This window comes from Haliotis cracherodii, unplaced genomic scaffold (assembly GCF_022045235.1).
Source record: "Haliotis cracherodii isolate W230 unplaced genomic scaffold, xgHalCrac1.p SCAF_3, whole genome shotgun sequence".
Lineage (NCBI taxonomy): Eukaryota > Metazoa > Mollusca > Gastropoda > Lepetellida > Haliotidae > Haliotis > Haliotis cracherodii.
This window is the reverse complement of record NW_027266286.1, coordinates 21,766,013-21,787,991: the sequence shown is the minus strand read 5'-3', so window position 1 is coordinate 21,787,991 and position 21,979 is coordinate 21,766,013. Positions and strand designations below refer to the sequence as shown.

General features: G+C 39.4%; 1 protein-coding gene and 1 long non-coding RNA gene across 2 annotated transcripts in view; one reads left to right on the top strand and one right to left on the bottom strand.

The window, feature by feature from the left end:
* LOC139475859 (tubby-related protein 3-like) overlaps positions 1-12,008 on the bottom strand; it is a 97,051-nt gene extending 85,043 nt beyond the window's left edge. The window contains exon 1 of the mRNA XM_071259069.1: positions 11,954-12,008. The gene's annotated coding sequence lies outside the window, so the exon portion shown is untranslated. The remainder of the gene's footprint in view (positions 1-11,953) is intronic.
* The window catches only part of LOC139475861 (uncharacterized), a 43,516-nt gene that overhangs the window by 20,461 nt on the left and 1,076 nt on the right, over positions 1-21,979 (top strand). The window contains exon 2 of the long non-coding RNA XR_011654027.1: positions 20,771-20,873. This is a non-coding gene — a long non-coding RNA (uncharacterized lncRNA). The remainder of the gene's footprint in view (positions 1-20,770; positions 20,874-21,979) is intronic.

The window sequence follows — 21,979 nt, the reverse complement described above, 5'->3', positions numbered from 1 at the left end:
GCATATTTCGAACAAAGTCACTTGCCCAAGGAGACACAAAATGTGTTGCATGATCGGGACACAAGACTCACATGGTATTGGTACCAGACACAACATTCACAGGATCAGGACATAAGACTCCCAGGGTCCGAGTCACTTGATTCACTGAATCTGATCACTGGAGTCACAGGGTCAGAGTTGCCCGATGACAGGTCTATCATTGAGTCTTACAAAGTTACCTAGCACATGTTTGTTTGTTTGTTGTTTAACACAGCTCTCGGCAATATTCCATATATGAGGGCGGTCTGTAAATAATCAAATCTGGACCAGAAAATCCAGTGATTGACATCATGATCTTCGATCCACACAACTGGGATACAATGACATGCATTAACCAAGTCAGGGAGTCTGTCCACCTGATCCCGTTAGTTGCCTCTTACGACAAGCATAGTCACCTTTTACAGCAAGCATGGGTTGCTGAAGACCTATTCAGTATTCTACCCCAGATCTTGACAGGTCCCTGGTACATGTAGGAGGCTCAGTATAGTTCTACAAAAGCAATTTACCTGGTCATTCCAAACTGGCGACAGACAACAACCATCCAATCAGTATCTCTTGAAAACAACAGAGAAGTCGTAAATCACCAAAGTCCATCATCATGTCCTTGTCAATAGTTCCTACGAGTTGCCAGGCAACCAGGTTAACCAGTCATTGTACAGCAATCAAATCTCACACAATGTAATTATTGTTGCACTTGCTTCCTGCTAATTCATTCATGACGGGTAGCTGTGCCTGCACTGCAGAATAACCAGAGCAGTCAAGCACCACAAGTGACAAGTAAATCCGAAAAAACTGACAGAGGAATCCTTCAAACTTAGACTCTACAGCTCCCTGATACCATTAAGGTGACAATGTAATTGTGGAGGAGAGGTTGTGTGTCGTGTAGAAGTTGTGTGCTGTGCCTTCCAGTGGTACTGATCAGTATCAGTGTAAGCAGCTTCGTTGATCACTCTACATACAGCTCGCCTTACTCTCATCAGCTTTGATTAACTTGGGTTATCTGGTAGTGTGGCATGGCATAGACCCAGATAATGCTATCACCTATCTTAATAATACATTACAGACAGGTCTTGCCTCAGGCTCTATGGCAAGGGGAGGCAACTGGTGGGGGATGACAGACACAACCTCAAGGCTGATTACACCAAGCACTTTCAAACAAATCAAAATGTCCCATTTGACAACTTTGCAGAAGCAATTTCAATCAGTATTAAGCATTCATGAAATAGGCAGTATTTTATGTAAATGCAACAATAACATTTTTTTTCAAAAATTAGATCATCCTTTTACTAAACAATTGATAATGCACAGTGGGGAAGGCAGGTACATGTTTATCCCCGTACCAGGGCTGGGACGGATAACTCGGGTACCCCGGTCAGGTGGGTACTGAGAAGGACCTGGGTACCCACAGGACTACCCGGACCCATGGTTAGTCATGTGATCATATTGTTTAAAGGCAAAAATTATCTAGAGCTCTATGGTTACACAATAAGTGATAAATGTTCTCATTTCTTTCTGACTTTGCACACATTCCTTCTGACTTTATAAGTTTGCATAATGATAAAACATCAGTCAACGTCAGTGTATGCATGACCAGATCGGTTTATACGTGTACCTAAATATATTTTGACAGGAGTACGGTCAAACTATTCCCCATCGGACATGTTTTACCTATCTCTTGAGACATACAGCGGGTACCCAGGTAGGGTTGGGTAATAGGGGGGTGGGTACCCGGGTAGTAAATTTGGATTCGTCCCATCCCTATCCCGTACTGACTTATTGAGTGAACTTATTGTACCTGGGGAATGACAATGTGCAGCACATTAATAGCACACTGCCGGATACTTATGAAAAGAACCATATGAGTCAGCCCTTTTAACATAACTTGTCAATGCAAGAGCAAAAGCAGTCTGTATTTAGAGCAAAGGGCAATATAGCTTTGAAAATGTTATGAATGGACCACTAAAAATCAGTGGTGACACCAGGTGTTCGCAAAAAGGGTAAACACATCCTGTCCTACCGGTAGCAACCGCCATTCACACAATTTGCATGAAAAAAATAAGCCTTTATTGTCCGACACCACACTCCTGCCTTGCGACAGTGGCCTGATAATCAAGTGATTGACAAACCAGAAAATCTATGAAAACGACAGTGAATTTACTGATCTTGTTGAAATAAAAGAAATCTGATATGCCAACTTTGCATTATGTCTGCTGTGTACAACATGTACAAGTGACGAGATTCAGCTGCTTATAAATAACCAAACTGGTTTAAGAAATATTTTCATTTTGCAACACAGTGGGGGTCAGTTTTAATGTCTCGACCCAAACACTTAATAATATCCCTGACACAAACACTGGAGTTGTATACGCAACAGGCACAAAGGCAAATGTAACAGTGACCATGTTCCTATTCAGGGTTAGAAACTAAACAGTTTGGTAAGGACTACAGGACTAGTGCCAATTTCTAATGTTCCTATTGGTCCATATTGTGATATATTTCCCTTGCAGTTTCAAAAGCATGTAACTCAAACATGTATATTTTTTAAATACTTTTTATTTGGCTGAAAATGGACCCAAACATGTTAAAAATGTTATCATTTAAAAACTGAAATTGTAAACAGTTTGAAAATGGAAGAAAATTAGAGCTTTGACATTCTTTAAAACAGCATGGAGCTACCCTGATTTGTCTTCACAAGTGTTTATTTTGTGTACACAAGATTAATCAATCAGTAAAGGCATATATCAGGCCTCAAATTTTAATTTTTATACCAAGTAGCCATACAAGCATTTATTTCCAGGCAGCCAGTGGTAAAATTAAGAAGTCGAACCAATAAAATAGGTAGCCAAAAGCATTTGAAAGAATCTTTTATCAAATAACTACTATTGTATATTAGTGGAAACTGTACTTGACTTTTGTTATTTGTGACTCGAACAATGATGCAATTAATGTTACAAGTTTATATAGGTATATCCTTGGTTATCCAATAAATTATCAACTAAAATAAAATACTAATTACATTAGTATTTATCTTTTAGGTTCATTGTTGACTTTGGAGGAATTATTTGGGAGTACAATTAGTAGCAGACATGTTTATTTTTGTGTCTACATATGTGTAGCAATAGAATTTATTCGCCACGAGATATTTTTCAAGGTAGTCATTTTGCTACCTCTGAATTTTAGACAGTAGACAAATTGAAATTCAGGTTGCATTGGCGACTTTGAGGCCTGTATATATATATATATCCTGTAAGGATCAGGTAATATTTTGAGCTAATGAGTATCATTCACAATGGGTGTTGATAGGTGTCTCTGGCTAGTCAATATATTTTCACTCTTCTGGGTCCAGTAGAGTGTATACCTACACCAACGAGTAGGGCTGGGACGACACACCAACTGTGAGATCAGATACATATCACGATACCTTGCTCACGATCCGATACATATCGCGATACATGCATGTGGACTTATCTGTGGTGCATAAGCCATCTTTTTCATAGACAGGATTGCCAAACCTGGCACACTAATGATTAACAGTTAGCAGTGTCAAGTATGGCACAACAGATGAAAATATATGTTTTCACTACTCATTTTCACTAGAAATTAGTGTTTGGTGTAACACTTATTCAATAAAAAATATTTAAGGTAAGAATCGATTCTTTTTACTTAGTGTGCGACTGTGATCGATACTTGTATCGAGAAGTAAAAAATGCATCGGTGTATCATCCCACCACTACCAATGAGTCGACATATTCTTTAATGATTCTGCTTCAACGCAATTTCAGGTGACTTCCTATTTGTATCTGTTCGTGTGCTGCCCCAGGTGTGTAACATGTTGCATAATGTCACCACAATGCTATACTCAGTGCTCCCATTTACCGGTAATTACCAGTTTTTTAACAGAAAAATTTATCTTGGACCGGTAATTCATGTGACTGCCAGTCCCTGTGGACCAGCAAATCAAGTACTTATTATAAATCTTTGTTGTTGAGCAAAACATTGGTGATATTCATGTAAGTACATTTTTCAACAAAGTCAGCTTGTCTGTTACCATCAGGGTTTACCCTTGTCTATTTCTAGGTTAAATATCCAGTTTTAGCGACTTTGTCTCAAAATATTAAAAAATAAAGAGAAAATTGTGACTGAACATTGCTGAAGTTTATGTGAATGACATATAGATCTAACTAAGTTAGTCCAGAAATGACATCTTTGCACTGAACATTTAGTCGAAAGAATTAAATCCAAATAATTTTCATATAGTTTTTTATTTGTTGAAAAGCCAGCGGGAACACTGTATACTCTACATGTCTCATTAACAATAAGAGGGACATCGCACTTGCACTATTTACAAAAGCAGACATGTGTGTTTGATGCCTGCACTTGATCAGTAAATAAAGATGTGTAAACAGTGTTCCAGTTTACCGGTAATTAGTTTGCCATTAAATTTCTACTGGTAAAATTAGGCTTGGACCGGTAATTCATTTGACTGTCAGTCCCTGTGGACCGGCAAATAAAGTACCTTATAAATCTTTGTTGTTGAACAAAACATCAGCGATAATCATTTATCAGTAAAGTAGTCTCAAACCAAAGGGAGAATATTCCCAGGGTAAAAGAGAATGCCATGTAAATCTCACTTAGTTACTTGTCAACAGCACTGTCAATGATGTTGAAAGAATCAACCCCAGGTAAAAGTTGGGACAGGCAAAAATCGGGGGAGCGGAGTCCACAGGACTGTTTGTCTCCAGAGCCAGTGGGAAAACTGGTCAAGAAACGCAAAAGAAAAGGATACATTGCATAATTACGCAGTGTTGCTACACTAGTGGGTAACGCATGTGTGGGGGGCATGGGGGGCCCAGTCGGCTAAGGTGCCGTGATTCGCTGTACAGAGTTGCGTCCCTTGGGCACGCCAGAAACATATGATTGTTGGTTCGTATCCCAGTTCACCCTGATTATGTTTCTAGGTTTGTCAGCACCCTACCCGTGCTCATGGGTTTTATTGACTAAGACCTGCATCACTTTCCTCGAAGTTAAACCCAACTCACTCAGTCACTAACTCTGCATATTTGTAAGCAAATGAACTCTATATTCATTGGGTAATGGTGACTTATTCTGCATATTTTATGCAGATATGTGGCTTATCTGGAGCTCTGCTTATCATTATAATTATCATATTTGCTCAGGTATCAATAAATCCATATGAGCAGTTACTTTTGCCTATGCAGTGATCACTCACAGAATTTTCAGACATGGGCCCTTTATTTAAAAAATACCAGAGGTACACCCACACTTTTGTCCATACAGCACAATCTTACAGTGCCTCATTGTATTTGAAAATCTGCGCCTTTTTCAAATTTAGGGGCTAAAAGAAAAAAGGCCCCCTCCCGTTACCCCCTTAGAATTATACCTGTCTACGAGTACCGGTATGTCTCTACACAGAATGGAAACTGAATTCCATGTGTGAGTGTTGCAAGTCACTGTACAACCAATTTCAATCAAACTCACACATATAAATATCAAGGAAATATATTTTCATGACATACTGTATGATAGTACAGTAAACGGTCATAATGAACTCAAAGGGACCACTAATTTTAGTTTGTTATAACCGTAGTTCGTTATAAGCATATATACAGCATAAAAAATACAACAAATGGCCGGGACTAAAAAATCAGTTTGTGATATTGGTCAGTTCGTTATAAGCGTGTTCGTTATAACCGTTGTTTACTGTAATCAAATGAATCTCGAACTCAGTGGTAGAAACTAACAATTTTAGTCCACTAGTCCTTATAATGATATCATATAGCAAACCCCTTCAAAATGGCAAATTTCTACTAGTCCTTATGATACATTAACTATTGGGCAGTTTGGCAAGGACTATAGGACCAATGCCAGTTTCTAACGCTGGTTTGACTGTGCCCTGGTGGCAAGGCTCATCGCTCATTTTGCAATCACTGGCTTGCTTGGGCCCAATTGTTTACAGGCCTCCGTGAAATATTCGCTGATTGGGGAGTTAAACAACAATCACTCACTCAAATCATACCAAATTCTAAGCCAGCATAAAAAATTCCGAGCATAATTAATGCATTTTCCTAACCACCAGGGCCCCGTTCCACAAAGCCATTTAGCGCTAAGGTGATCGTAACTCCCAATCTATAACACTGGCTTACGATAGTTGTAGCACTAAGATCGCTTTGTGGAATGGTGCCCTGGGTCTCATTCCACAAAGCAATCGTAGCGATGATTGTAACTCCCACACTTTAACATAGACTTACGACAGTCGTAGCGCTACGATCGCTTTGTGAAACGGGGCCCAGGAACTCATTTCACAGAGCTACATTGTGCTAAGATGATCAGAACTCCCATGCCTGTACATACACCAAGGCTCATACAGATATGGAAGACTGACATTCAAAGCGTTTTCAATACTTTTAACTGTCATTTCCAAGGTTTTTAGTTGGTTAATTAGCAATAGTCTTTTAATATTTCTATATTTTTATTAAATTCAGCATACTTCATATTAGTCGTAAGACCTAAAAGGCAAAATGAACATGACAAATTTTCCCAAAAGATTAATATCAGAACCAACAAATAAAATGAATTAAGGATGTCAAGAATTTTTATACATTTACTGACATGTATATGTGATTTTTACAAATTAAAGTTTTTTCAAGCTATTTTGGTGATTTTCAAGGCTTTTCAAGGTTGACACTTTAGGTAAAGGCTTTTCATGTGGGGCCTTACAATTCAAGGCCTTTTCAAACTTGTATGAACCTTGCAGACTTACGGCAGTTCTAGTATCGCTTTGTGGAACAGGGCCCACACCAAAGGCACATCCTATGAGACTCTGATGTCAGAATCAAGTCATGACAAAATAGATCTGTTGTGAAATCTGAGGAAAATGCTTACCAGGCTCTGAACAAACCTATTGGAACAGGATGCCAAAGGACAAGAATATTTACCTTCCCCAATTTCTTAAAAATCCCATACTTATGTAGTACAAACGGCTTCCCTTGTAATTCCAATGTTATCCGTGTGCAGGGTGTTGTCAAACTGAATTATACAGACTGCCACTGTAGGTTTTTCTCTGAAGCCTGTGCTCCCCTGAGTTCAAACACAATGAAATATGTATGTGAAGAAACGTGAAGGTAAGATAAGGCCCTCATTAACCTTGTACCTTCTACTGACAATGACCTTGACAGTTGTAATTCATTTGATTACATCCTCAGGTTCTAAGCATCTATCCAATCAACAGAGCTGGGACGATACACCAACTGTGTGATCCAATACGTATCACGATACCTTACTCATGATCCGATATGTATCACGATACTTGCATGTGCTCTTATCTGTGGCGTGCAAGCCATCTTTTTCATAGACATGATGGCCAAATACCTGGCACACTGATGATTTACAGTTTGCAGTGTCAGGTATGGCACAACAAATGAAAATATTTATGTTTTGACTTTTAACTTGCACACTGATTAGTGTTTAGTGGAACAATTATTAAAGCAAACATTTAAGGTCAGAATCGATATTTTTTACTTAGTGTGCAAATGTGATCGATACTTGTATCGAGAAGCAAAAATTTGCGATCAACTGATGCATCAGTGTATCGTCCCACCACTAGCAATTAACATGAACAAGATGATCAAAACATTAAAGTTAAGGTTCCAGCACTTCGTAGTGGTTTTCACTAGTCAAACGGAACCTTAGTCATGTGAGTGAGTATGGTTTTACGCCGCTTTTAGCAATATTCCAGCAATATCACGACGGGGGACACCAGAAATGGGCTTCACTTCACACATTGTACCCATGCTGGGAATCGAACCCAGGTCTTTGGCGTGACGAGCTAACGCTTTAACCACTAGGCTACCCGAATGCCCCCCCTTAGTCATTGAGATCTGTTCGCACATTGAGCATGACAGGACATGTGACTGTTTCTAATGAGACCGCCCCCGGAGTCCAGTGGTAGTGTCTGCCCGGAGAGGGGAAGGTTCGGGGTTCGACCCCCAGCCACAGCATACCAAATGATTTTAAAAGATAGTAGTTGTTTTTAACCTGTCTGGTGCTCAGCATAAAGTGGCTAAAACAAGGACTTGTTGGGTCGGGGTCAATATACTGTGTCTGAGTGGGATATTCATGTTAAACTGCAGCATGGTATCTCAGTGGGCTAGCACCACAAATCGACATCAGTCCAGACTAGAACAAACAAACAAACGTCGCTATATAAGAGCAATAATCTTGGAAGCGACATTAAACCCAATTTCACCTCACCTGTTTCTAATGCTGTTCCTACATACCATGTCTGAAAGAATTGCCTGTGGCTGGAAATGTTTTCTGTTGGAATAGGTGAAATTTATTCCTACCTGCCCGACTGTCAGCATAAAATTTTATTGCTACACTGACACTGACAATTTTGATTCAGACACTGATATGTGACTGACGTGCTATGAGCAGGACCTAGCTCTGTGGTCATAAAACTGTGACTGCTAAAGGCACAGAGTAAATTAAATCAGAGAACAATGATAACAGTTATCTACTTAGTATATAGTGACAAATGTCGCCCCGCAACTTTCCAGACAGGCAATTTACACATGCTTATGATCATAATTACCATAAATGTTCACTTATCAATAAATCCATATGAGCACAGTTACTCTATGAATTTTCTGACATGGGCCCTTTATCTCAAAATGTCAAAGATTCCAGAGGTACACCCGCACTTGCCCATACAGTACAATGTTAAAATGCCCCATTGTATTTGAAAATGTGGGCCTTTTAATAAATTTAGGGGCAAAAAGCACAAGCTTATCCCTGCACATGTAACATGAATGAGTCACCAGCCTGTCTGGCTTGTTAGGAGTAAAATATATTTCACACACAGCTTACAGCAGTTACACACTTTTGCAATAAATAAATGTCATCATGATATGATCGTCAAATTAAAGAGTCATGAACTTCAAGCTACTTTAGTAAATTGTTGCAGTGTTATATCACACAACTTATCTCAGGTGACTTCATGAAGCTTAAGTACCCTACCTTAGTGTTGCTGACAGTTTTGAAAAGTTGCACGCCCGATAGTCGAGAGTTAAAGTTGCCAAGTTGACAAACCACCAGTTTATTGTTACTTACTGACAACTAACATTCTAATGTTTACCCTTTGGTTCGTTAGTTTCAGAAATTCTGGACTGGCAATAATTTATCTGGTCTTGCATCTTTGCATTGTTGCCAGTCCGGTTGTCTGACTGAAATTTGGGGGAATTTTATACACTGGTATAACCCATTATATTTCACTGGCATGATCATGGGGCAGTGAGTTGGGAAAGGTTTGGGGATTGCCCTTATCAACAGTCAAGCATCTAAGACTGATAATGATGAAAGAAGTAACTAATCTGAAATCCATTTTCCTCTTAGTCCTGCACCATGACTGTGGAATTGAAATATTTATACTAAAAGCCTTGGCAAATAGTTTCCTTGATTCCACATACGTATATATACAGCAGAGTGAGTGAGTGGGTGAGAATGGTTTAATGCCACTTTTAGCAATATTCCAGCAATATGGCACCAGCGGGGACAACAGAAATGGGCTTGACCCATGTGGGGGATTGAACCCAGGTCTTTGGCGTGATGAGCGAACACTTTAACCACTAGGCTACCCCACATGCCCTATAAACAGAAGAGGAAAGGTTCTTTTGAAATAAATAAATTACAAGTATTTTAAAGAAATGTTTCCATAGACTAAGTGTTAGTCTACTTTCCTCCATCAATAATATTTAAAGTGCAAGTTTCATGAAAAATAGTAATAGATTTTTCTTACATCATTGTGTAGCCAGTATGATGTAAAATACAATTGCCGAGAAATAAAGTGTGAAAACGTAAACTTAGCACTGCTGGCTCAATTAAAAGTATGTATTTTGAGGTCTGTACTTGTACCCCAAATGAATCTCAAAAGCGCTAACAAGGAGGCACGGTTTAATTAGCACAGCCGGTTAGGCCTGCAAGCTGATTGGGTATTACCACCAGTTGGGTACAGAAAATACACGATCGTTTCATTAGTTGTGGGGAGATCTGTGTTGTATATATAATACCGGTATTGATTCCACGTAAGTCAAGAGCATGGCTAGTGGGGGCGTGACAAGTAACCTTGATAAAACGTGAATTATCTCACTGGCACTCATTAATGCTTTGCATGAAAGACGTATGCTGAAAAACGTAACAGGATAATGTGCACATAATAAGTACACACAGTTCTATGACATCATGCCCAAGAAAGCATGACAAATTACACATAACACAGGGATTAGTGATGTAGTATACTATAGTACAAAATGCTTCAAGGTACTGAGTGTGTTCACAAATCGATGTTGTCTGGGATAAGTAAGGGTTATTCAGACATAAATTAGAATTTTGTTGACATGCACTTGGTGCATGTTGTCAGCTTGCACTTTTCAATAATAGCCTGTACGATGTATACTGGTATATGTTTTATATAGCTAAATCAAACCCGCGAATATGGGCTACAACTTTCTCTTCTGCTGGAGAATAATGATAATCGATCATTATGTCAAGAGGCTGTTTAGGTGGGTGGCAAATGGTGAAATTCATCATGATTTATGCATTCAGGTTTCTAATTCAATTTTAATTTTCAATAAAAGATTTTATGTACTTAATGGTAAATGGTTTGAAAGATCTTTTCACCTGTATTAATGTCCAAAAAATGTTGGATAGAAAATGCATAAAGGTACACGGCTACAATTTTGCATCATCATCAATGCTATATATATATCATTCTTAGTGTAAAAAAAATTGAATTGTTAATTATGCATTAGCATGATTAGAGATTGTTTAAATAATATCAGTTGTGGCTTAATCAATATTTGATAGGGACAGAAAGTGGTACTGCTGAGGTTTTTGAATGGAGAACATCCACCATTTATTACAAACATCCATAAAGTAATCAAACAGTAGAAAAGCTCATCTGACACACCCATTCAATAACTTACAAAAAAAAACGACCCAAAAAGTCCAACATTATCAAATGGACAAACTTAATGATGAAGCACAAGCCAGAAATAACATCATATCCAGAAACTATATATTAGACATTGCTAGTCAGTTTTGAAATAATTTATAGGCAATCTGAAAAATTATTGTGTTGTAATGGTGAAGGTATAATTTTTTATGGACATACACTTATTGTTTCAAAAGTTCAAGTATTTTTTTGTCAGCAGAAAAGCTCTATTGTCCTACATTCCATATTATATATGAACTACTGGACCCTACATAATCCAAAATTATCACCAAAGCTAGAGTCTAGTTCAACAAGAGAACGATAAAATTTTGTCATGGACTGAAACAGCTCTGAATACAATTACTTATATTAGGGTTATGAATGTGAAGTTATCTAAAAGTAATTTGATATATTGAGTACCGGTATGTCTTGTGTGTCTGGTATGAACATCCCAAAACATGATCATAATACCAAGATAAATGTAGTTAGATTCTATTATGATTTGTGCATTTGATAGTCGTCCAAACTGTTCAATGAAAAGATTCTATTCTGTATACAGTATTTTTTAATGGCATGTAACAACACGCAAGCAATAAAGTTAAATTGACCCTGCCGTTCTATCAAATACGAGCGCCAGAACAGGATGCAAAAGGTAGTCATCAAATCATTAACTTCACACACGAAGCGTGTAAGCCGAAAGTGCGAAACAAGACCACCTGACGACGAGACACGACATGCATAGGCATTGTAAACAACACGCTCGGGATGAAAATCACTGGGTTTACATCGCAACAATGCCATGGTAAATTCACAGACATAAGATCTAGATAGGTACGTGGTAACTAATGCATTTCTAACCCAAACCGGTACTGTATTGTCACATATCACAACACAAACACGCTTTACCTGACTGATAAACAAAGTGACAGTCCAATTTCCCTCAAAGTATGTTCAGCGGAAGTGGCTCAGCAGCGGAGAATACCGGCTTTTCTCATTGGCTATATTTGGAAGGGCCAAGCGCCATCTCTTGGCAGCGTTGACAAGCATTCTGTCAAAATCAGCTGTCAAGTTGTCATACGCTAAAACTTGAATAAATATTTACCCACGTGCACTCTAGTTACATGGCCTGTGGGGGAAACCCGCTTCCGCAACTTTAAAATCGACGCTTCATTTATGTCCAATGATTCATAGCTTTTGTATTCATAAACAATTCAAGTATGGTATATGATCATTTTTTAGAATAAAGTGGAATCGCTAACTGTACACCTTTACTACCGATACCCGATTTAAAACAAATTATATTATAACTTGTTGATCAACGTTGTTATTGGTAAAAATACTATATGCAGTATATATGTTGTGATATAATTCTGATGGGACGACGGCTACAGACAGAAACCAATTGACGTCATTATAATTATACCAAAAATGTTGTTTGGCAATTATTTGACTGTGGGCATGATTTTGTTAATAAAGCGTTTGTATAGTAAACGCAGTACGTTGCCAGTGGACCCGTGAGGATCCGGGGTAGAACAGGTCTTCAGCAACCCATTCTTGCCGTAAAAGGCGATTATGCTTGTTCAAAGGGGCGATTAACGGGATCGGGTGGTCAGGCTCGCTGACTTGGTTGATACATGTCATCAGTCCGTATTGCGAGGATCGATGCTCTTGATATCAACCACTGGATTTTCTGGCCCAGACTCGATTATTTACAGACCGCCGTCATGAAGCTGGAATATTGCTGAGTGCGGCGTAAAACAACAAACCGAACCAAAACTTTGCCAGTGTTCCCTTATTTTTGATCGTCAGTATATATATGGCTCAATTTCCTCTTTTCGCAATGGCTACTTTTGGTATGGTCAAGCGTTATCGCTTGGCATTGTTGACAAAAAAGCCATCTGTCAAAATAATACGCTAATACTTAAATAAATATTTACCCACGTGTAGTGGTAGATGGTATTTATATCAATCGGAGACACTTTCTGGTCGTGTTCTCGGTCATCTCCTTGCTTTACGACATATGCATTCAGACAATAATTATATCAAGCATGGGCGGATACAGCTTTTTTGAAAAGGTGTGTGTGTGGGTGGGGGTGGGGGTGGGGGGGGGGGGGTGCACAATTAAGATCTATTTATTGTCTTTGGTGGTAATTTATACAGAAATAAAGATTTTTTTCGAAATAAGAATGTCAATTGGGACGTCTAACTAATGGGACGTCTAAGTAATGGGATATAACCAAAATTTCTGTTAACCACTAGTTTTTACACATGTGGGTATTTAAGTTAAATATTTAAAAACACTATTCATCTAGCCCCTGCAAACTGATGTCGTAGAGCTTTATAGGACTCAAAAATACCATGATACTTCCACAAGAAAGTGTGATGGCAAATGGTCATGATGTAACTGTCATCGTGGAGTTTGGCAAGGTTGACGGAATGTCCGTTTATAATTTCAAAATAAGTTGCTGATTTGCTAATCGAATACGCAGGGTTACTTCACAATATTTTGATGATACGCACAAGTTTTATTTTTGTAGCGTATCTGTAATGTTCGTTGCGTATTTGATACGCTTGGATATTATTTTACTGCGTATTTCTGCATTTCTGATGCGTAGTTTACGCAGATACGCAGCTTATCTGGAGCTCTGCCGGTAGTATCATTTGACTGCAGTGTAAGGTGTGATCCATTTCCAAACTGAAATAAACCTTAATTTACAAGTGTCTGCCCACCAGTCTTGACGTACACAGCCTGACTTGCGATATGATCTCCATGGTGACTGGAATGCGTGTAAATTACAGGATGTTGGTTATCGCATACAGTTCCCGTATCTCATGTCACAAAGAATGAGATAAAGTAGTGACACATTCAATGTCAGACCCTGTTTACGTAATTAGCAACACCCGTGAAGATCCGGGGTAGAATAGGTCTTCAGCAATCCTCGCTTGCCGTTAGAGGCGACTATGCTTGTCGTAAGAGGCGACTAACGGGATCGGGTGATTGGTTTAGGCATGTTATCGTATCCCAATTGCGTGGATCGATGCTGATGATGTCAATCACTGGATTGCCTGGCCCATACTCGATTATTTATAGACCGTTGTTAAACAACAAACAAACAATGTCAGATCTATTTACTTTATTAGCGACATATCAGTTTGTCACAGTGACCTGCACGTTATAACCTGTGTCATCGTACCATGTCTGGGATTGTTGTTCATGTTATCAATTATAGTGGGGCGGTTAAGCCTGGATTTTAGTCAAAATTGTGCACTTTGGGTTAAAAGCACCAAACTTGGCACATTTATACATTGAACCATTCCGAACATTTCTGGATATGGATCCATCTCAGCAGCGCCACCTGGTGGTAGAAAATCCAAGATGGACACCAAAATGGTTAAAATCTCTTATGACGTCAATTTATATTCAATATATCATCATTATTTTGTCAATTTTAGTCATTTATGTAAAACTATTTGCAACAATGTTGTATATAATTCAAATCTAATATGCAGCGCCCACTGGTGACGAAGAAAATCCAAGATGGCCGCCCAAATGACTTAATTAATCTTCAAAAAAATGTCAAATGTTTATCCACAATATCCGTATCATTTGTTCATTGCAATCATTTCAATCAAATCTGGCTTTAAAACAATTCCAAGTAATGCTTTACTGAATTATAAAATTTATGTAATATTCAGCAGTCAACATTACTGGTAACACTACCCATACGGCGTGCTGTGTATACGACCGGGACTGAAGATTGCTGCATATGACAATGGACAAATTAATTGCAGAAAAGTGGTTTGTTTGTTGTTTAACGCCGCACTCAGCAATATTCCAGCTATATGACGGCGATCTGTAAATAATCGAGTCTGGACCAGACAATCCAGTGATTAACATCATAAGCATCAATCCACGCAAATGGGATCGATGACATCAAGCATCGGGGAGAGATCTGGAGGGAAGGTTGTATGTGCCAGTAATAGGGATCGAGGTGAATGAGTAACTGAGTTTTGATAACTGAAAGAGGGAATAGGTTCTTGGCGAGTGAGTCGTTTTGTGAATGAGTGAGAGAATGATGAGTGGGCTTATGGAATGGTTCTTTGTTTCAGAGTAGGTGAGGTGAGGTGAAATTGGGTTTAACGTCGCGTCCAAGATTATTGCACTTATATAAATAGCGACGTGCATGTACGTGCATGTGTTTGTGTGGCTGCTTGTACTAGTCCGGACTGATGCCGATTTATAGTGCTAGCTCATTGAGATACCATACCGCAGTTTAACATGAATACCCCACTCAGACACAGTATACTGACTCCGAGCCGACCAGTCCTTGTTTTAGCCCCTTAATGCCAAGCGCCAGACAGAGTAATAACAAGTACCATCTTTTAACGTCATTTTGGTATGACGCGGCCGGGGATCGAACCCCGGACCTTCCGCTCTCAGGGTGGACGCTCTACCACTAGACCACGGAGGCGGTCTCCAGAGTAGCTAAGGGAAGGATCGGTGGGCGAGTGAAAATATTCTTGGTGAGTGAATTTTTTGGAGAGTGAGTGATAGAGGTTGTGGGCGAGTTACCTACTTATTAAGAAGTTAGATTCAGCAGGAAGGAAGACATGGACATCTTGTGTAATATTGTTGTTATACACGCATGGTTTCGGATATGCATGGGTTAGTCAAGATATTGGAGATATTTCATATTTTCTGTAGATATTCAGACAGAGATTAGAAGACTGTGGAAATCGTTTTATTTTAGTATGATCAATGATTCAAAACGACTTATTTAATATTATTTGAGTATTAAGTCATTGCATACTGTTTAATATTATGTTACAAACATCAATGTTAGGGAATTAAGAAGATGTTTATGTTTGTTGATATTGCATGAACTGCCGTTGCGTTGTAATATCAGATGTAAAAAAGCTATAACTGTTAACCTAATTTGTAGGATGTGTAATACTAATAGCTCTGAAGATGAACTCCATTTCATTTTTGATTGAGTGAGTTATTTGTGACTGAGTGAGGAAATGATGGGTTGGCGAATGAAAGGGGTTTGAGTAAATGAGTTTTGATAATAGGAATAGACAGAAGGTCGAATGGGCAAATGAACGTTTTCTTGGCGATTGTAGGAATGTTGGACGGCCGAGTGAAACGTGTAAACGGGTTTTAGTTGAGTGTGTGGTGTCTTTCTCTCTATAATTCTCAATAACAAACATTAATAGCAACCAGCTGTCAATTCTACAGGCGGTCTTGGTGTAAAAAAAACAATGATCCATGATAAGTGCAAGGAGATTGTTTCCTCTATGTAAGTATGTAAAGTTTTTCTCCATGTTTTGGGGAAGAACAATGTTGACATTACCCCGTCAAACATCCAAGCTTGTGTCAGACTGCACAGTAAACAATCGGTGCATACCTTGCGATGTCGTTTCCATAGCAACCGAAAGTAGCTGAGACAAAAAGTATATAGTTAATAACTTGGATCACAGGATAATGTATTTAATGAATCTGGAATCGCTTTTTTTGTTTGAAACGAGGTTCTTATGGGCTCTTCGTTAGACATTTAATTTGATTTTTGTTACATAAGACAATGTGAATCTTTCTGTCCATACAACCGAATCTCGATAACGCGCCAGGAAAGTTTGATCCGAAGAAATATTTGTGTCGCCACCTGACAGACGTTTTGACTCCATGACATTCATCATCAAAGCTTAACCCATGTTGCTGTATTTCAGCATATTAAAGCGCGGGGAGACGGAACTAAGAACGGGTTCATAGTTTTATGAGTCTACGAAGGTTGCACTGGGTAGAATAGGTCTTCAACAACCCATGCTTGCCTTAAAAGGCGACTGTGCTTGTAAGAAGCGAATAACGGGATAGGGTGGGTGTATTTGAATCTAGTTGGAGACAAGTGATACTTGTACAAATATTAGGTTAACTACGGCCTTGAATACTGTGTAGGGGTGCAGGTGGAGAAGTGGTCTGAGGCGCAGCAAGTCGCGGTGAAGAGTTGCGTCACGTGCCAGGATCAGCGTTCGCGCTTAGACGATTTTAACTCCCATTCTTTAACATAGGCTTGCGATAGTCGTTGCGCTACGATCGTCTGTGGAACGAGGCCCTGATGAACCTAAGTTCGAGCCCAGAATGATCATTATTATTACTGGTCTGTCTGTAGTATACCTTCGGCTCGGAGAGCGGAATGTCAGGGTTAGATCCAAGGCCACGTCATGTATATCTTACCAAAAGACGTTAGAATATAGTACAGTAAACTACGGTTATAACGAACTCAAAGGGACTACTAATTTTAGTTCGTTATAACCGTAGTTCGTCATAAGCATATGTACAGCATAACTACAGCAAATATTCCGGACCAAAAAGTAAGTTCGTCATATCCTTCAGTTCGTTATAAGCGTGTTCGTTTTAACCGTAGTCTACTGTACTTGTTACTCTGCCTGGCACTCGGCGTTAAGGGGATACAAAATGCACCGGTCGGCTTGGAGTCAGTACATTACGTCTGAATGGGGTATTCATGTTACAACTGCAGCATGGTATCTCAGTGGGCTGGCACTAAAACCGGCATTAGTCCGGAATAGTACAAACAGGCACACCCGCGCGCCTGCACGTACGTCGGTATATATAAGTGCAATAATTGAACGCCACCTTATTATAAACCCCAAACCACCTCACCTGCACCATACCTGCAGGTGCTCGTGGCTTTCGCTTTAGCTACGACCGATGTCACTTTGGTCTCCCCCATTAATCTGACACATCGTGACACACATAAAATTCTGTTTATTTTTAGTAAACCGAGCTCGCGCAAGGCGTTATGTCACCAAACTGCATTTATATACACATGCACAAAAGTTAAGCGCCACCCACCATATTTGTCAGCTGTTACTTTTGGCACTTAATGATGACTATTATAACGAGATGTACGATTGTTATAAGCCGTATATGTAAACCTCATGTGATGCAAAAGTTGTCCCAAAGCAAGTTTATCTTGTGTTCCAAATGAATATGAGCAGAAAGGAATTTTACGGAAGACCAGAAATTGAAAAAAACATTGAAAAACTTTTTTTGTCATGTAACTGTCATGATATCAGCAGACCATATCAGGTGTCACATAGACACCCTAGGGAGTGCAGAGTCTATTGCAAGACGTCAGTAACGTGTGTATGATCCACGGACATTGACCACAGCTTCAGCCCTACGCCTCATACTCATTACAAGTCGTTGAATGCTTCTCTGAGGCAAACGGATCCATTCTTCATGAAGTGCGGCTTCAAGTCCAGAGAGATTTTGAACTGGGGGATCACGATCTCTGATTTTCTGGTCTAGCATTGTCGTCCATGTAAACCGGTCTTGTCCGAAGAGGGTGGTTGTCAAAATGAGGAACTACCACTGGACGAAGAACGGCATCTTGGTATTGTTGGCCATTCAGGTTTCCACGAATTGTCACCAGCGGAACTTTGCAGCCGAAGGAAACACAACCCCATATCATGACAGACCCCCCGCCACATGCTAAGGTCTTCTGGATGTTCCTTGGTGCAAAACGAGTGTTACGTTGCCTCCAAACACGTATTCGACCATCAACAGTTCGTAGCAGCATTCGACACTCGTCAGACCAATGGGGCCTTCTCCAGTAGGCCAAGTTCCATCAACTACGGGCACGACACCATATCAGACGATTCCGCATGTGCCTCTCAGTCAGTTGAGGACATTTTACTGACCTTCTGGCGTTATAACCAGCCGCTCTGAGGCGACGCCTTACGGTCATCGTCGAGAGTCTCTGATGGGTAATCCACTGCAGTCTTAAATCTGTTGAAGTGGCAAATGGAATTCGTCTGACTATCCTGAAAAGACGTCTATCCTCTCTGTTAGAGGTGTTTCTTGGCCTACCAGACCTATGCCTGTCATTGACATCATTGGTTTGACCATGTTTGACAATCAAACGAGTGATAACACTGTGATGACGAACCATTTGTCTTGCAATGGCCCTGCATGACATGCCTGCATTTTTCATCATGCCTATCACTTGCCATCTTTCAGCGTTCGTTAACTTTCTCCTCACCATGGCTGATTATCAACCTCTATTGGAAGTGGAATCTCACACAGGAACAAAATGCAACCACGTGTCTGAAACTTGAATTTCACTATTTATAGGGTAGGGGAACTGCAGCAACACGCTTTCCTTGTGGTATCTGGACAAATTTGGGTTCATGAAACTATGGAAGCCTAATTCAGTCATACATCATCATATTTCTGATTCCCACACGTGAAATCAAGAGACTATGAATATGGTGGCGCTTAACTTTTGTGCATGTGTATATAACAGTCCCCAAACGGTATATTTTATGCCCGTTTCGTTCCATTATTTTGTTTGTTTGTTGGTTGGTTAACGCCGCGCTCAGCAATATTCCAGCTATATGACGGCGGTCTGTAAATAATCGAGTCTGGACCAGACAATCCACTGGTTGACATCATGAGCATCGATCCACGCAACTGGGACCGATGACATGCATCAACCAAGTCAGCGAGCCTGACCACCCGATCCCGTTAGTCGCCTCTTACGGCAAGCATGGGTTGCTGAAGACCTATTCTACCCCGGATCTTCACGGGAGCGTTCTATTATTAAATCAGTGGATTAAGGTAAGGTTTTAGTTGCTGGACTAAGACGACTGCTGCTGTTTCCGAGGTTAACTCCCTGTATAAACATCACTTTATTCCCGTTATACATTTACACAAATCAGATTTAAACATTTAAGACATAAAGCGGAAGCAACCATTTGTTGCCACTATGGACTGCCACACACAGAGAGATGGTGACTCTGCCTATTTGTTCACTTGCCACGTAACGTTTGGGAGAAGAGGATCCAACAAAAAAAGTAGTGTTTCAGGGCTCACATCAATCTCATGAAAATCAGATCTTTTACTCCACTTCAATACTGAGCATGGTCAACTGAATGGGAATGTTTGCTGAAATGTTGAAAAACGGGACTACCGTATTCGACGTAATAAGCACACCGCTCTAATAAGCGCCCACGGCGATATTTGCTATTATATTGGCTAGTGAACAATCCCAATTAGCACCCTTCCGATTGATCAATTTACACAAGACTTATTTATTCGTGTATAATACGCACTCGGTTGTTATATGCACCCTTAATTACAGGCAATTATATTCTGGAAAAATATATCTGTCGTGTATAATACGCACAGACTTTTCTTTTGTATTATTTCAGGCTGTCAGCATAAAACACGAAATTTACGATCTTTCAACTCTTTCACCAAAATTATATTCTAATAAGAGCCCCCCATTTCTAATTTTGAGAGCGCCCTGGGCTCTTATTACGTCGAATACAGTAAATAGGATTCGGAGACAGAATATCCTGGACTATTCACAGCTCATAAATATTTTTTCATAAGTATCTTTTTTCTCTCAATCCCAAAATTAGACAAAAGTACCATTGGGCTTGGCTAAATTGATACCATGTTAACTACTCAGTTGGATAAAATTCAAATTTCAACTTCAAATTAGATCTTTTGCACATTCTGCTAACCAGGCTAGTTCACTGTTTGATTGGCATTCTAAAAGTTTTTGGATAACAACTTCTGTTTTGTTGCATTTAGGGATGATGTTGATTTCTACAGGTTATGTAGACCTTACCTACTTTGAAACATCGCTAAATGCAATTAACCAGAAGACCATAACGTTGTATGTTTTCTTACAGGCTAGTTCCGTTATCACCAGAGCATGTGGCGCCACCCATTGTATCACGAGGCCATCACATTTCAGAGTGGCTTCCTGTCTGTCGGACAAGTGTAAGAGTTCTGGTAGGGAGAGTGCTTTAGAAAATGACTGATAACTTTTGTATTTTACAATGTGGATAAACATTATGTGTTTTCAGATTTGTCCTTGGGTAAGGACGTTAACTGACCATAAAAGTATAGTTTCGACCCTTGCCGAACTAGGCTGGAATTTCCATGCTTACGGTAGCCCCACCAGCGGCTATTACAAGTTAAGTCCCTTCTATGTCCTTCCTATTGACCAATCAGATTCCACTTTTCACATCATATGCGTTTGCTTCAAACAAAATGGCGGCGCCCAGTCAAGACCATTTGATCAATAATCAAGATCTATATTGTAAGATAACAGGCCTTATCTCGCAATGTGCATGAGATCACTTGAGCACCTTGATTAAAAACATGAAAAGATTTGAAAAATATCTGTCAACGCCCATGGCACTACACATACTTTACAAATCTTTCAGTTGACCGAAATCTACCGGTACACCTTGAAATCCATGTTGTTTGCGAACCGTATGTCTATAGTTCGTTACGCGATTGGACTATGCATAGACTTGTTAGTACAGCCAAAATGTAACTCCTGAATTCCAGCCTAGTTCGGCAAGGGTGGAAACTGGACTTTTAAAGTCAGTTAACTCGCTTGCCTCGGGAAGATCAGATTTGTTGGCTTTATATGGTATTCAATGCTGGAGGTATTAAAATGGTAAAACACTCTATAAAACATGCCAATCTGAAACCACAAGTGTTTAGCTCATAAAAAGATCTGATATAAATGATATTGAATTATGAATAAAAGTTTCTGGGACTGTCAATTAGGCAGAGCCAAGTGCCCCTTTAACATCAGGTCACAATAAACTCATAAAAATCTCATTTCATTTTTTTCTCTGCCTCACTTTTTAATTTAATTATTTAAAAAAATATTTTTTACTTCACTTAGGTTGATCAACAATAACAGCCATCTTCTCCTTGACATCCACATTAGACTGTACAACAAACATCTTGATGTCTCCCTCACAAACCTTTTTATTTCAATTTTTATTACAAAACATAACACAAATATTCATAAATAGATAATGAATAAAACTGTTCAAAGTGGAACTGAGGACAACCCTTCCATTGAGTTCCATCCTTCC